The sequence below is a fragment of the Condylura cristata genome, unplaced genomic scaffold (genome assembly GCF_000260355.1).
Source record: "Condylura cristata isolate star-nosed mole 26May11 unplaced genomic scaffold, ConCri1.0 scaffold00006, whole genome shotgun sequence".
Classification (NCBI taxonomy): domain Eukaryota; kingdom Metazoa; phylum Chordata; class Mammalia; order Eulipotyphla; family Talpidae; genus Condylura; species Condylura cristata.
This window is the reverse complement of record NW_004567107.1, coordinates 38541559-38557641: the sequence shown is the minus strand read 5'-3', so window position 1 is coordinate 38557641 and position 16083 is coordinate 38541559. Positions and strand designations below refer to the sequence as shown.

At 41.5% G+C, this 16083-nt stretch overlaps 1 protein-coding gene across 6 annotated transcripts in view; it reads left to right on the top strand.

Moving 5' to 3' along the window:
• Positions 1–16083, top strand: part of TJP2 (tight junction protein 2) — an 84029-nt gene that overhangs the window by 20559 nt on the left and 47387 nt on the right. The window contains exon 1 of one of the 6 annotated variants that reach the window (XM_012721545.1): positions 1293–1329. The exons of the other annotated variants lie outside the window; for them this stretch is intronic. The gene's annotated coding sequence lies outside the window, so the exon portion shown is untranslated. Of the gene's footprint in view, positions 1–1292; positions 1330–16083 lie in introns of those variants that run through there. 6 annotated transcript variants of the gene reach the window in all.

Here is a 16083-nt window from a genome sequence, read left to right as displayed (position 1 = left end):
TTTCTGTGGTCTGTCTTCTGGTTTTAAAGGGGACTAGTGCATCCTTCATGTATCCATCACTGCACTCAGAACTTAATCACTCTCTCTGTACCTGTGAGCACAGGAAACTGTAGGCCATCCTAGTGAAAAAGTACCTAGTAAGTGAATGAAGTATTTTCCCTGACTTCCTGCTATCCCCCCAACAAATTTTTGCCAAAGTGTGCTCTACACACCAACTGAAATACAGGGAGGGACATAGCCTCTATTTCAGTTTCTGTGCATGATTGTTTTACGTTAGGAATAAAGAGTATTCACTCACATATTTCATGGTCAGATTGCTTAAAATGAAGCAAAATAACTATTAATTAAAATAGTTCAATTTAAGAAAATGTGTAAGGCATCAGGCTGAGTGGTGTAAGAGAAGGCAAACATTGTGAAAATAACCATGGAAACATCAGACTTGGGGAATATTGCTTCAAATATCAGTGCGGTGTTGACTATAGAGAGTATGGCGTACCTTGTCCGTACTTCAAGGAAGTCAGACATAGGAAGTCAGTCATAGGATGATCTTTCAGAAAAGCCAGGATAGTTGAATTTGATGGATTTGCTGTCTGAGCACATGCATCTTGCTTTTGTCTGCCCAACCCTCAGCAATTATTGCCGGTAGTGTATTGATGAAGCTAGTTAACATCTCGCCTAATTTTCATTCCTTTCTCTGTATCCCGCAAGCCATTCTGCAGCTTTTAAAAAAAGGTTTATTTTATTTATTAATGCATACAAGAGCTGAGGTGTAGGCCAAAGGTGTGTGTGTGGGGGGGGGGTGGATAGGATTCATAAGAGACAGAGTGGGGAGCAGAACAGGCAGATCCACTGAAATACACTGCTGAGGGGAGCAGGAGAGATGAAAGAGGTCTGCTGTGCCATGTGGGTCAGCTCCCTGACTGGGATGGAACTCATGTTACAGTGGCTTCAAATAGCTTGGTAGTGCTGAGACTTAGCCCCTTGCAGGATTCTGCAACTTCTGTTGGTGTGATTTTTGTAAGAGGCTCAAATCGAGAGATATTTCAAAACTATCTGAGGCAGCTGTGTTTGGGAATGCATCCTGGTCATGACCACCAGTGCTCAGGAGTGGTGCTCACAAGTAAATGCATTTAACTTTTAAAAACAAAAAGGATCCTTTGGGTGGGTCCCATTGGAAAATTTTCTTTTTTTAATGTATCTTATGTTGGTCTCTAAAATAGGGTGCAGCAAGGATTGTCACTGGGAGTCTTGGGGGAAAAAAAAGAGTGAGAGACTCCAAAGCAATTTTGCCTTGACCTAGAAAGATGGGCTATTGAAGTTCACCTTCAAGTAGGTAAATACAACCACCTAACACTTTGTTTCGGTCATCAAAATCACTAATTGTGTGTTTTCTCACACAGCATTTATGAGAAATCTTAAGCCTTCAATTAGTAACTTGTACTTTAGTCACTTTAAATCAGTACAGATAATTTGTTTACAGCTTGTGCCAGATAGTTAAGTCAGGTCTTTCACCTTAAAAACATAAGGCAGCGTCGGTCTCTGCGTCTTTCACAGAGCTCCCGACTGCGCTATGTTGGGACAGAGCATCCGGAGATTCACGACCTCTGTGGTCCCTAGGAACCACTATGAGGAGGGCCCAGGGAAGAATTTGCCATTTTCAGTGGAAAACAAGTGGCGGTTACTGCTTATGATGACCGTGTACTTTGGTTCTGGATTTGCTGCACCTTTCTTCATAGTAAGGCACCAACTGCTTAAGAAATAAGGACATTTAGTTCATCACCAGATATGAAAAGGATCATTTTAAGAAGTGCAATTTCTTCGGAAAAGTCAAACTGTTGAACTCAACATATTAAATACGTTTGTAAATAAACTTATGGCATGACTCCTTAATGCCTCTTCTCTGAAAAAAAAAAACAAAAAACATAAGGCAGCTCTCCTTAGACACACAGAGTTGCACGTTTTAGATTGTAGCAAACTTCATTTTTGTAATGCTTACTTTACTTTAACGTTCAGACTAATATTTAGTCTGATTAGGGTATTCATGAATTATAGGTTCTATTTTGGTTTCTCTTCCCTCAACAGTAGGAGGGGTGGGGAAGGTTGTGGTGTGGCAGAAATGGTAATGATGAAGTGAAGGCATGCCCTTGATACATCCTTTATGAATAAATGTTTGCATTTTAAGAAGTTGGCTTATCAAAGAAAATCAGATTATACCACTAATGGCAAAGATCTTACGACATACCTTCGAATACTCCCTAAATTTTGCCTGTATGCCTATGTAAACGTGGACTTCCGAATTTATTGATATGATGATGATTATTTCTATTGTAGATTTTAATCATCCATAAAAATATATATGCATGGTGTCCAAAGGGGAAATGGCATCTTTTGAAAGTTTAATTATATTGTGCCTCATCTGATAGACATCCTATATAAGCACGGAACTAAATGTATATTTACATATTTATAGTTAGTGACAATATGATTAGTGACAAGTTAGATATGTTTGAAGGAATATGTATTTATATAATGTATTGTGGGAGGAATTTATTGGGATAGTTATTTTTGCTGGTAGGTGATACTAAGCCATAATTAATAGATAATGATTAAAACCCAGTTACATCATTGCCGTTGTATTAAAGAAACCTTTTTAGGAACGAGAGAACATTGCAGACACTCTAGATTTTGTCATGTGAGCTGGAAGTGAACAGAGAAAACAATGCTTTCTAGTAGGAATCATCTAGGACCTACAGCTTCTAGGACCTTTGTCCTTCCAAGGCAGAAATAATGTTCTTAATGTAGTTGTTTCAATTTGTTGAGAGTAATTTTTTGTCAGAGTCTTAAAGGAAGTGTTTGAAGTTCTTGGCAATGGCTGATACACCATTGTGCACCTGAGACCCAGGCTGAGTGGAGACTGATGGTGGGGGGAGGGCTGATGGGTGTGCCCCTAGAGACAACTAGCCCTTTCTCAGTCCTTGGGAGACTCGACCCAATATATCTGGCAAGGCAGAATAGCAAAGGGAGTTAGCAAAGCTTACCATTTCAGCTTTTAAAAAGGATGAATTAAGAAGAAACTTCCTGGTGAGCTCATTTTTAGAAACCTGGCCCCACCCTCGTTCTCTTCACCCAGACTGAATCAGCGGCCTCTTGCCTGTGGCTGGTTAGTGTTCACAGGCCAGCACTAAGGCCTTATCGAGGCTGCTGCTTGCCAGTCACTTCCAACTCAGCCAGCTGGAGCCTCTCCCTGGCCTGAGTCATCCCACAGCCCCAAAGCTGACCGGGCACCAGACACATCCCCGACGCATTTACCACATGGAACTGAGTTGACCTGGGGAGTTTGGTTGCATAAGTCTGTGAGAATTGTGAGAATTAAGTCTTGCTGAGAATTGAGAAGTGAGTGACATTTCTACAGTGAGTGAATGATAGTTTGTGAGGAAGAGAAACAACTGTACACCAACATCCCACCTGGCCTGTAGTTGCTCATTAGTGCAGCACTCATTAGCTAGGGGCTTTAGCTAAGCCATGTCCTTCCAGCCCTTAGTTTCTTTATAGCAAAAGTGAGTAGCATTTTATGATCTCTGAAGTCTTTTTGGTACTTACAAGGGTTCTGAATGTTTGGGTGTAAAGCAGAAGAGTAATTTCTCTTGGTTCTTAAACTCTTAAAGTATGTGGGTGCTCCTTAAACAATTTCTGTGTTCTTCCTTTCTCCCTCCCTCTTCCTTCCTGTTTCTTTAAAAAAGAGACCTAAAGGCACTTTTCTAAACAATAAACTAGAGGACCCAAGAGTAGCTTTTAGTTGTTTAACTCATCAAGTGATGGAAAGATCTATTATTCAGTCGCAGCTTAAATAATGTACCAGGCAGTGCATGCTGGATTGCCTTCTTACTCTGTAGCATGCTGGCAACCACCACCTCTTCCAGAGCTTCATGAGAATTGTTTTTTCTCTTGCCTCTTCCCCTTTGCCTTTCCCAGTAAAAGCTGAGAGCTTGGAGCCTCCAGCTGTCCTCTTTTCTTGTGGCCTTCTCTCCCAGGGACCACGCTGTTGTAGCAGGAAGGCCTGCCACTGGGAGCCCTTCTGATTTGTTCTTCAAGAATGCACTTCAGATGAACCTGCTGGTTTCTGTCGTGAGGCTTCACTCACTGACTAATGCAAAATCCTCATCCAGTCTCAGCTTCTCTTGAGGCATTTCAGTTTTTAAACCTAACTTCAGGCAGAGAGCACTTTCCTACCTTGCACGGATCTGCTCAGTGTCTGGATGAGTTTTAAGAGGAGAGAGAGTTTTGTGGCATCTGAGACACCCATTGAAATTTTCCAGAAATGGAACGAGAAACATTTGTTCTCTTCCTTCTGGTGTTATTGTTAGAGCTGAAAGCAGGCAAGTGGTGACACATTGAAGTGAAGAGGCTCTGCGTTGGTCTTGATTTTCGGTGGCCCTCTTTTCTTGTGAGTTTTAATTAAAGGTCTGGGAGGATATTTGGTTTATTGACACTGCTTAAGTGCACAGTTTGCAAATGTCTTTACTCAGGAGTCATGAAAGATATTCTCAATTACCGAGGGAACCAAGTGCAAAAAATTAGCCTGAAACTCAGAAAAATTTTCCCGTGCCATCATGGTATTCAATGTCTGTCCTTCCACACCTGCTTGTTCAGAGTGCAGGTTTTCTACATTTCTATTACAGTGTTTTATTGAAGTGTAATTTACATAGAGTAAAATATACAAACCTGGTGGGGAGTTTTGAGATTCCCCCTTTTTTTTATTATGGTAAAACACAGACAGTATGGTCCACTGTTTTTACCAGTTTAAGAAGTACAATTCAGTGGCATTTATTATATTCAGTGTTGGGAGACAAGTTCCTTGATCTCCTTCCAGAGCTGGATGAACTTTTATGTGAATGTATTCACCTGTGGGATTACCACCTCCATCAAAAATATAACTTTCCATCACTCTAGAGGAATCCCCTTGCCATTTTTCCAGCTGTTATTGCCCATCTGCAAGGGAGCTCAACATAACCATCTGTGAATCATCCTTTTACATGATTCAATAACTCTTTTTTGTAGTTGAGTAGTATTCCTTTTAAATAGAATTTATATGGAATAGCAGTTTGTTTATCTATTCTTCTGTTAATAAATACTAGATTTGTTGTTGGTTTTGGGCTTTGTGTGTGTGTGTGTGGTTTTTGTTTTATTTTTACTACTATAAAAAAGCGTCTCAGAAAATTACCTACACTTTGTTTTATGGGCTTATGTAAACCCATGTCTCTTGTGTAATGGGTTTACATAAGTGACATTCCTAGGTCATGGGTTAGAGACATGTCCAACTTTCATTCTGTAATTTTGAAAGTTAGACAGACCTGGGCTTGAATTTTTTGTCCAGCCACTTACTTGCTTGACCTCAGTCATTTTTTTTTTCATGTTCCGTTTTCTCAGCTGTAAAATGGGCATTATGTGCCCTGTCAGCTAGAGTTGAGTGAAAAAAGATGTCATCTGTTTTCCAAGGAGATTACTTCATGGGAACAACTAGGTGCCTAATTCTTCACTGTCTTGGAGGCATGCCAGTCAAGGAAGGCCTCACCACTAGCTTTTCAAATGTACCCACAGAAAGTTAGAAATCTGGGACCCTCCTTGGTGGTGCAGTGGGTTACAGGGAGCTCAACATGAAACTAGTGGCAGCCACTGCAGCAATAGTTTGATTCCCAGCCAGGGAGCTGACATAAATGGCACAGCAGTCAGTCGGCCTGTTCTGCTCCCTACACTGTCTCTGGTGATTCCTCTCGCCCACTGCACCTCTGGCCTGTATCCCAGTTCTTGTATGCATAAATAAATAAATCTTAAAAAAAAAAAAAAGAAAGTTAGAAATCTTCTACCACTGCTCAAAGCTAGAACCTTCAGAAGGTCCTTCCATATTCTCAGACTCTGTAGCCGTAATATGACTAAAATGATAGGGACTAGGAGATCGCTACAAAGCTCAGATCAGGGAAGTGTACTGTTTGTCTGAGATTACTGCTATATTACAAAGAAAACAAATGGCATCTGCTTTCATCCTTCCAGACCTTCCATACCAGCATGGATTGACCCCCTCTTGGAGAGGGAGACAGGGAACTGAGTGCCAGAAAACAGAGTTGGCATCGATGCTCCTAGTCTTTAGCAGTGGCTGTAAATTCTTTGCGTCCTGGTGAATGACAGACACAATGCCACTATAGCTAGAGGCTCCTGCCCCTAACAGGCATTCAAAACCAGTTCTCTGACTTGATAGTCACCTGCTGGAATCTGGCGTCACTGTCACACTGACCAGTCAAAGGAGGCACTAGGGCATTCAGTTTCTTTACTGACTGTTCAAGTTTCTAGGTACCTTTTTATATGAGTAAACTTCAGAAATTATAACTTGTGAACCTACAAATGAATGCAGAAATTGAAAGTTGCCTTAACTCTTAGAATTGTTGCTTTGATGTATGACTTTATGAAACTTAATGTATGATTTTATGGAACTTAGTGAGTGGTTTTCTTTTTGAAGTCATTCTCTAATTTGCTAGTTTTTAGTGAAGAAAAAAATTTTTTTGTAGCACCTTTAATAAAGTTGCTACATGAGTCTGTTTTATGGGTGGGCTACAGAAGATGCCTCCCACTCCCATTTCCTTTAGAGAGTGGAATTTTCACCATTTTGCTTCTCAGATCTCATGCTGACAGCATGTTCCAGTCTACCACAACTTTTGACTATTGTGTGTGTCTTATTTCTAGCTCATTTTATGAATTGTGAGCTATAGTATATGACTCTTGAGACCGTTAAGCATCTTGAATTAACTTTGGCAAAATCTTCCCTATCATGGATGTCCACTGTGAAAGGGCTGAGTCCATTTCTTATTCTGGATTATCTATGAATCTACTCTCTCATTTAAATAATTTTCCCAATGACATTGACCACTTTTAATTTTTAGGGCTTTATTATTGGCTATTTAGAAACAAAGTGGGCCAATGATCAATAATTTTATTTTAGACTTATTTTTATAATGCTACCTGTAAAGGCTCTTCTGCAGAGAAATTCAAAGCAAAACAGAATACAAATATTCTGCTTGCCAAGATAAACCTGCCTGGCAACTTCATTTTAGCCTTTAACAGATAGAGCTGGTTGTTTGCAAAGCTTGCTTACTAGAAGTACAATGTACTAGAAATATATTGACAGAATTCCCTGTTTTATCGCCTTTTCTCCAGACTTATCCAGTCAGCCAGGGCTAACAATGGATGTCCAAACAGTTTACAGAGGCTAATACAATGGACAAAGGGTTTCACTGTTTGGAAAGTGGAAAATAGAGCCGAAGGGGAGCTTCTTAAGGGAACTGACCTAATTCACTTCTTCGGTACAAATGATGGCTTTTAAATATATATGTTTTGCTGCTCTGGTATCTATCAATGTTGCAAGACAGTAGTGCTACCGCTTGAAGAAGGGACCGGTGGTGGTGCTCTGTGTACTTTGTATAAAACAGACTTCAGTTTTATTTGACACTATCCTTTAGGTTAAAAAAAGAAGGTCATGTTCTGGTATGAACTAATTCAGAAAAGTTAGGGAATTAAGAACGACAATTGCATCTTCTCTCTTCAGTTCCTGGAATCTCCTCATTATCAGGAATTGGTTAGTCATCCACTTTTCTAAAATAAAATGTGGGGAACCGGAACAGAGTTAAAAATAAGGTTTCTAGTTCAGGCATGGCTAAATTTCTTAGTATGATTTTTTTACTTCCTTTGTGCAGAAAGTATAAATCGGTGATGTTTTGCTATTTATTTTTGCCCCAGAGAGAATATCTATCAATATGCCTTGCATCTCAGACATACTTACCTTTACTGGAACAGCAGCCAATGAGAGTATACAAGACACCATGGAGAAAAGGCTCCTTTGACTTAGTAGTAAGCCCCAAGGGACAATTGCACAGCTGTGAGTTATTGCAGAGTGTGGTTGGATGATTAAGTATAATGTTGACCTAATTGGATGATGTCCCAGCAGTGAACTGTCCTGAGAAAACAGCAGTAACAAAGCACTCCAGATATGTTATTTTGGGATAATGATTTATGCAGTGGAGTGTCATTGAAGTCAGCATACTGTCATGTCTGTCTGTGTGTTTTTCATGTGTTCCTACTTGGACCTGTGAGCTCTGTGTGTGAGGTCTGCTACACGGACAGCCCCTTATCTTCATGAGGAGCTTCATAAGCTTTTGATTGGGATGCACTTAATCAAAAGAAATGCTTGAAAACAACTGTAAATATGACTTTGGTTACAAAGGTCATATTTGTAAACTTTCAGTAGAGAAGTTTTTTTTTTTTTTAAGATTTATTTATTTATGCTTACAGAACTGGGGTACAGGCCAGAGGTGTGGTGGGTAACAGGATTCACCAGAGACAGAGTGGGGAGCAGAACAGGCAGATTGACAAAGTACACTGCTGAGGGAGCAGCAGGCCGTACAGGAGAGGTCTGCCACGCCATGTGGGTCAGCTACCTGGCTGGTGATGGAACTCATGCTGCAGTGGATTCAGAGAGCTTTGTACTGCAGTGCTTTAACCTGTTGCACCACCAGAGAGCCTGGAAGAGCATTGTTTTTAAGGAGGCCTGGTTGTTGGGAGTGTTTAGTGAGTGGGACAGTTTTGACAAGGGAGATTGTGAGTTCTTGAGGGCAGGGTGGGTTCTTTGCATCAGTAAATGAAGGAAGGTGGAAGGAGGAGATGGAAGAAGTTCTGCCTCAGTCTCCCAGGGCTGGAATGTGAGCAGCCCAGGTGTGTATTCTCTGTCCTTTCTATTATTCTCCCCAACCCCAGTTGGAACAACAAATCTAAAATATGTATTAATGGAGTCCTTCTCCCAGAACTCAGAACTGACAAGTTAGATGAGCTTCCCTGAACTGGCTAACAAGGCTGACACTGTTCAGCTGTGAGAAATGGTGGCTCTGTAATTCTCAGCATTTTGGAGTCCAGCTTCACAGTGGGCAGTAAAAACTTAAACCGATTTCACCCTCTCTTTACAAAATTTCTTCTAACCAGCACTTGCCTTGTTTGTGGGTGCCACATCCTTGTCTTGGGAGAGGACACAGCAGTGTCCTATTGTGACATCAGGAACCGAGGTTTTTCCTTCTCTGTGTGCAACACCTTTCTTTCCAGTATCTTGCCCAATGTATTTGTTGATACTACTGATGTGCAGTTAATGATCTACTTTGAGGATTGTCTGGAACAAGATTCTGATCTCAGGTCAGCTTTCTCCCCAGTATGGGGTTGGGATCTGTGAACATTTTCATATTTTAGTTCAGGTAAAATATAACCAGAAAGTGTGTGTTACCACCAAAACCAAGTGTAGTTTACTTTGAATGATTTTATTTTTGGATTCTGTACCACTAACTTAACCCTTACTAGTTAAAAAAGAAAAGCAATGAATAAGCAAACTAAAAAGAATCATTCTAAGTGCTGACAGATAGATGCTAAGGACTGTGTTAAGATTTCTTGAGGATCAAAGTGAAAAGAGATGAAGAAGAGCAAGAATCAACGGATGTGGGCTCCTCAGGCTATAGTGCAGGTTATCTATTACTAAATGTTCAGAAGTTTAGAGTAAGGGTTGGCAAGCTACAGCTAAGTGCCTGTTTTGTTTTGTTTTGTTTTGTTTCCCCCTGCCTACTAGCTTTTTCCCTAGATTTTATGTGGTCACATATTAACTGGTTCTCTAATTTTATATCATATCCTCACCCACCTGCAGAGCTGAAAATACATACTTTGTGACTAAGAAAAAAGTGGTGGCCCCTAGTTTACAGCTCCTGGAATGGTAAATTTGGTTTCTCACAAAGCTCAGCCATGTGAGTATAGGATGATGACTTAGAGAAGACTGTAGCTGCTGAGAACATACTCATCTGAAGTCCCTCCATGCTGTGGGAAGTAAAGAGAGAAGGAGCACCGAAGGGCTGGTTTGCTTCTGGCTTCACAGGAAGGGGACAGCTGATAAGTTATGAGTGGACATTTCCTCTCAGTTAAGCAGTAACATAAATAACAAGAAAACATGGAGAAAATAGACTTCAAAGTGCATGTTTTCGGGATCCCAAAAGGCCATATAAACCTGAAATTCCCTTCTGTGATGACGTGCTTTTCTGTGGATTTGGACGTTCTTATTTCTCTGGATTCTGGCTCTGGGATGGATAATATTTGTTGTATTTCTACTTTATTGACTATTTCAATTTCAGACACCATGATGGGTCAAATATCTTGAAGAAAAAGGGACCCTCCCTGGTGGTGCAGCGGGTTGGAGCACTGCACTTTGATGTTAAGCCAAGCCGTGGCTGCTTTAGTGCGAGTTCAATCCCCGCCCCGGAGGTGACCCACATGGCGCGGCAGACCTCTCCTGGCTTGCCCACTGCTCCCCTCAGCAGTGTACTTCATCAATCTGCCTGTTCTGCTCCCCACTCTGTCTCTGGTGGATCCTCTCGCTGCCTCTGCACTTCTGGCCTTTACCCCAGTTTTGTATGCATAAATCAATAAAATCTTTTAAAAATCTGAAGAAATATAACGTAAAAGAAAAATTAGTGATCAGGAGATCTGAACAAGCCTTGAGCTAATAGACATCTCAGTGACAAAGTGTCCAGCTCATGTGCATTAGTTGCCACTGTTCTCTCTACTATTCCAGGCCTTTCTGCATCCTTTGAGTGTAGGGACTGTGTATCTACAGCCTTTGATTTTCACAGTCATCCCTAAATGCTCAATGACTGATGCCATCTGATTTGTAAATCTTGTGTTAGACTCACTCCACCAGGACCCTTTGTAGAGCAGAACTTGCATAATGTAGAGCACACCCCTCGATTTTGTGTTACTTTATAAAATCTACCATCTCGGCTTCTCACTTGATCCTCACTCATACTCTATGGAGATGCTCCAAAAGCTTACAGGTCACAAAGCTGGTCAGAGAGTAGCCAGGGATTTGAAGGAGAACAATTGGAGAAAGCTGCATGTGGGGGTCATTGTCTGACTCAGTGTACCCATGGGTACCACGTCTGACTCATCTGGGCAGATGAAGTTGTTTCCTGCACTTTGTTCCCATAGACAGGCTTGCTCGTGGTTGTTCTCCCTTAGACAGATGATGACCTTCATAGTGTGAGGCTGTTTCCATGGTACTTGGATTTGTATGTGTGCCAGTAAAGGTGTGTTGTATGTCCGGACACTGACTTCATACCCACTTACCCACTGCTCAGTAATGGACCACAGAGGTGTCTTTGGAACCTGCCCTTGGGTGGCCTCTTGGCCTCGGCTTCCCTGAGAATGCCCCGCTGCATGTGGCTCTCAGTGCCAGTGCTCATTTCTCCCCCTGCCTCCCGTATCTAGTAACCTGCTGAGGCCATCAACCACGGCTTACAGTGCTTCCCCGTTTATCAGTAAAAGGAGGAATTTGGATTCAGCTCTATGAAAATAACATATCCACTTGTGCTTTTGACTTGTCTAGACTTTTACTGATTTTACCAACACGAGTCCAAGAAACTTGAACTCCAGTCTCCTGCATTTGTCCCAGCTGTGGTGGGCAATTCTCTGTTCTTGGTGGTTTGCATTCTCTTCTTTTCACAGGGTCACTAAGAAAAAGAAAACCCTTCCTGGCCTCCCAGAAGCCAGCTTCTCTTATGCCAGTCTTTTTGTGCTCTCCCTTAACAGAATGTATCACATTTTGGTGACTGGCTCTTTGAAGGCAGTGACCATGTTTATCATGCTCATTCTCTCATCCCCAGTGCTCATTCAGGGCCTGGCAGAAAGGACAAGCTTCATAAATCCATACTGAATGAACCAGTGAATGGATTTCACCTTACTCTGGTAATTTTTTTCTACTGGAAATTTATATTCCATACCAGTTAGTTCCAGTCATCAGCGATTAGAAAGTGCTGTTTTCCAATGTCCAGGTGACCTCATTTACTTTGATCACCCCCAAAGCACCCAGAAACAGGTTCAAAATTTTGCCGTCTTATTGATTGTTGATCGGATGCTTTGTGGGTTTTTTCTTTGCTAATGAAACTCAGAAAGAATGTTTAGGGCTCCCTACCCTTGCCTTTTATGAAGTTATAGTGGTGAGGTTTTATTGTAATTATTAAAGTTCTTTTAATAATTAATTTCCTCTAAGTTACATTTTGAAATAATTTTAAAGGGAAACAGCTTTCCTTTTATTTCTGCATCAGTGTGCCACCTAGTGGATTGTCTATTACTAGGCCCTGGTCTTTGCTGATTTCCTGATAACCACAAATGCCACAAAGTATGGGCGCCTTTTCATACTTTGAGATCACATACAGTTTCTGCCAGCAATTTGTTACCCTTACTGAACATTGGGATTGGGGGGGAGGGCGCATGGAGGAGTGCAACATTGTTTAACTCAGAATCAAAAAAAAAAGTGACCCAAATTTCTCATGTTACTAATGAAGGATAAACAGTGCAAAAGAGAGAGGGAAGGAGGAGAGGGATATCCTGAATACTCTCTTTGGACTGTCCATTTAACTAAGTTTGTTAATGGCGTACAAGATACTAGATCAAGGAATTGAGATCTTTTTCTCAGTTTAGATACAAGATTGTTTCAGACAGCTGCAGTTTTTCTTTATTTAAATATTGTCCTGAGAAAGATAGTTTGGAGAAACCTACCTATTTGGGGGTAACTTGCTTTACTTTCCTGGGCTCTGTTTTGTTACGAAGTCAGAGTCCTTAATAAGTCTTGTTGATTTGCATTTTCATTATTTTTATGACCTGGCTTAGACTCCCACATTTCTCTGTGCTGAAGGTGGATGCAGGAAGCCTCACCTTTCCTCTTCCCTCCCCTTAATGGAGCACCAAGTAGTTCTTTGTTTTTCTCCATTGATTCCCTTGAGATGCAGTGGACTTTTATTTTGCCAACACACATTATCATTTAACTATATTTAAGATAACTAATAATGGCCCTCCCTGATGGCGCAACAGGTTAAAGCACAGCACTGAGAATCTAAAGCCACTTCCACGAGTTCGATTCCCGCCTGCCCCGGAGGTGACCACACGGCGTGGCAGACCTCTCCTGACCTGCCCGCTGCTCCCCTCAACTGTGTACTTCGTCCATCTGCCTGTTCTGCTCCCCACTCTGCCTCTGGTGAAGCCTCTCGCCATCCCTGAGCCTCTGGCCTGTACCCCAGTTCTGTATGCTGCTCCCCTCAGCTGTGGACTTCGTCCATCTGCCTGTTCTGCTCCCCACTCTGCCTCTGGTGAAGCCTCTCGCCATCCCTGAGCCTCTGGCCTGTACCCCAGTTCTGTATGCACAAATAAATAAATCTTAAAAAAAAAAAGATAACTAATAAACATGCAGTCTAAGCTGTAAATTGTAAACTATTTAATCTTATCCATTGACTAATGCTTTAGTATAAATTGTGACTCTTACTGAAAACTGGTTGGTGTTTCCAACATGTCATTTGCTAGGTTTTATCACCATGCCTGCAGAAGAGTTCAAAAAAATATTGTTCAGGAAAAATTTTAAAAGGTTGCTCACAAAATACTAAAGACCTGAAAACAAGCTCTGTTTCTATAAACAAGTAATTCCTTTTACTTTCCAAAATGACATTTGAAAACCAAGGTCTTCTGACCTCCTGGTGGTACTCTGGAGCTCTCTCTGCAGCTACTGCAGCATGTTTGATCACTGGCCAGGGAGGTGACCCACATATTGCAGCAGACTTCTCCTGTCCTGCTGCTCCCCTCAGCATGTATTTCAGTCAAACTGCCTGTTTTGTTCCCCACTGTTTCTGGCAAATCTCTTGCATGCACACCCCCCACCACCCCAGCTCTTATATCCATAAGTAAATAAATCCTTAAAAAAAAAGAAAGAAAGAAACCATGGTCTTAGACTCAAACTGGTGCATCACTGTAAAATGCTAGAATTTCAGTGAAGAGGCTAAGGAATGTTTATGCTCTTTAATCCAGAAATTCTACAAAAGGGGGGTGGGGTCTCTGCACTGTAATATTTGCCATAGTGTTAGTTATAGTTAATTATAGTAGCAAAAAACTTGAAACAGCTTAAATGACTGCTAGGAATATAGTTAATAAATGGGGTGACAGATGTGGCTGTTTACAAATTTAAGTTAAACATTCAGTTCCTTCATTGCAGTAGCCAAGTTTCAAGGGAGAGACAGTCCCATGTGACTTGTGGTACCACTTTGGACAGCAGCTGAGAACCTTGTCAGCATGGCAGCCTCTGCTGGGCTAGTGTTTCTTTGACTTAAGTGTGTAGTTACTCAGCCAGGGGCTTAAGCATGCAGTTATCCCCACCATGTCTTGGGGGGTGAGGGGGTAGGGAAGTATATCTTTTGTTTTGTTTTAAAATAAATAATTATGTAATTATAATAATAATATAATAGTGTATTTTTATATCATTTTGTGCCTTTTTTCATCTCAGTTGTAATCCCCTGGGGCTTCCCATCACCAAATCACCCATGTGCCATCACCATAGTCCAGTGCATTTCCCTCCCCCCCCCCACTGTTTTCGACCCCATTCCACCCCCATAAAATGCCTCTGGTATATAATCATTCATCATTATTATTATTTTCTCGCCTGGTCCGTTATACTCCTGCTATGAGTGAAACCATCCGGTATTTTTCCTTTTCTTTCTGGCTTATTTCACTAAGTATGATCTTTTCCAGCTCCATCCATGTTGCTGCAAAAGGCATGTGCTTATTTTGGAAGCACATTCTTATCAGTAGGTCCAAGGTAAGGGTTGAGGCTCTGCATTTCTGATAAAGTGGTAGCGATGTCATCTAAAGATGAGGTTCTTTAGGCACCTGCATTTGTCCCCAGGTTCTGGTAAGAAAGATGTCTTTTCAGCTCGTAACTGTGCAGTCACTGGCTCTCTGGGAGTGAACCTGGCTTTTACTATGTGCTCAGCATGTGGTCTTCTCTGTGAGCTGCATTGGCACCTTGGGGCTGGTCCCCTGAGTGTTGCTTCTGGGCCAGCCCAGCTAAGCACTAAGAATTGGTTTTCCAGCCTAGTTTATAATTTTCTTTGTCTTGGTATTTATCCCAAGATGGTGGTTTTATGTACATGTTTATTTTTTTAAGGGACCCTCTTTTCATGTTATATAGGCTTGGTCAGTTTCAAAAATCATAGAGTAGACAGGGCTGTGTCTCTGTGGCCAAATAAGCACCTTGTTTTTTGACTTATTAATGGCTTCTTTGTAATTACAAATAAGAATGGTCTGTTTAAATTATAATTACACTTTACAGCCCAGTGTACAAGAAATATAAAAATAGAGGTCTTAAGTGTAATTATCTGCAGGTGGTTATTTTTTTGCTTCACATTTTATTATAATTGGACTCTTACAGATCTGGATTCAGATTGTGATTAGCCAACTACTAGTTGTAGAGTCATGTGCAAGTTCTTATAATAGGCAGTCTGTGTGTGTGTGTATGTGTGTGTGTGTGTGAGAGAGACTGTTTAGTGAAGGCTTAATTTTGTTAGAGTAATTTAAACACCACAGCACAGTTTAGGGGAAGGTACAGGGGCTCCCTGTGACCCCCTGCCACCACTAACAGTCTCCCTCATTTTCACCACCCCCACCAGAGTGGTACAGCTGTTCCAGTTAATGGTCCTATGTTGGCACACCATCGGCTCACACCATCCATGTTTGTTATAACTTCGGTGCTGTGTATTCAGTGGATTTTTAGGCAGATATAAAACAACATATATCTGTCATTCTGGTTTCCCACAGCAACTTCCACCTTCCTCCAAATCCTCTGTGTACCACCTGTTCATCTCTCCATCTGACAGCCTCTGATCTTTTTATTGTCCTCATAGTTTTGTCTTCTAGAATATCGTGTAGAGACATACGGTATGTAACCTATGTGTCCAGTTGTAGGTTTTGTGCGCATATGAATGTGCAACGCCTTCGGGAAAAGACCCATGGAGTATGGTTGCTGGATTGTCTGGTGAGAGTATTTCTCTCTGTCAGCATCTGCACATTTTTCCAGAGTGACCGGACCCCTGCATTTTCTCCAGCAGCCAGTATCCCTCTTGCTCCATGGCCTCTCCTACTGGGGGCATCCCAGTAGGTGTGGAGTGTATCTCACTGGTCTTTTAATTTGCATTTCCC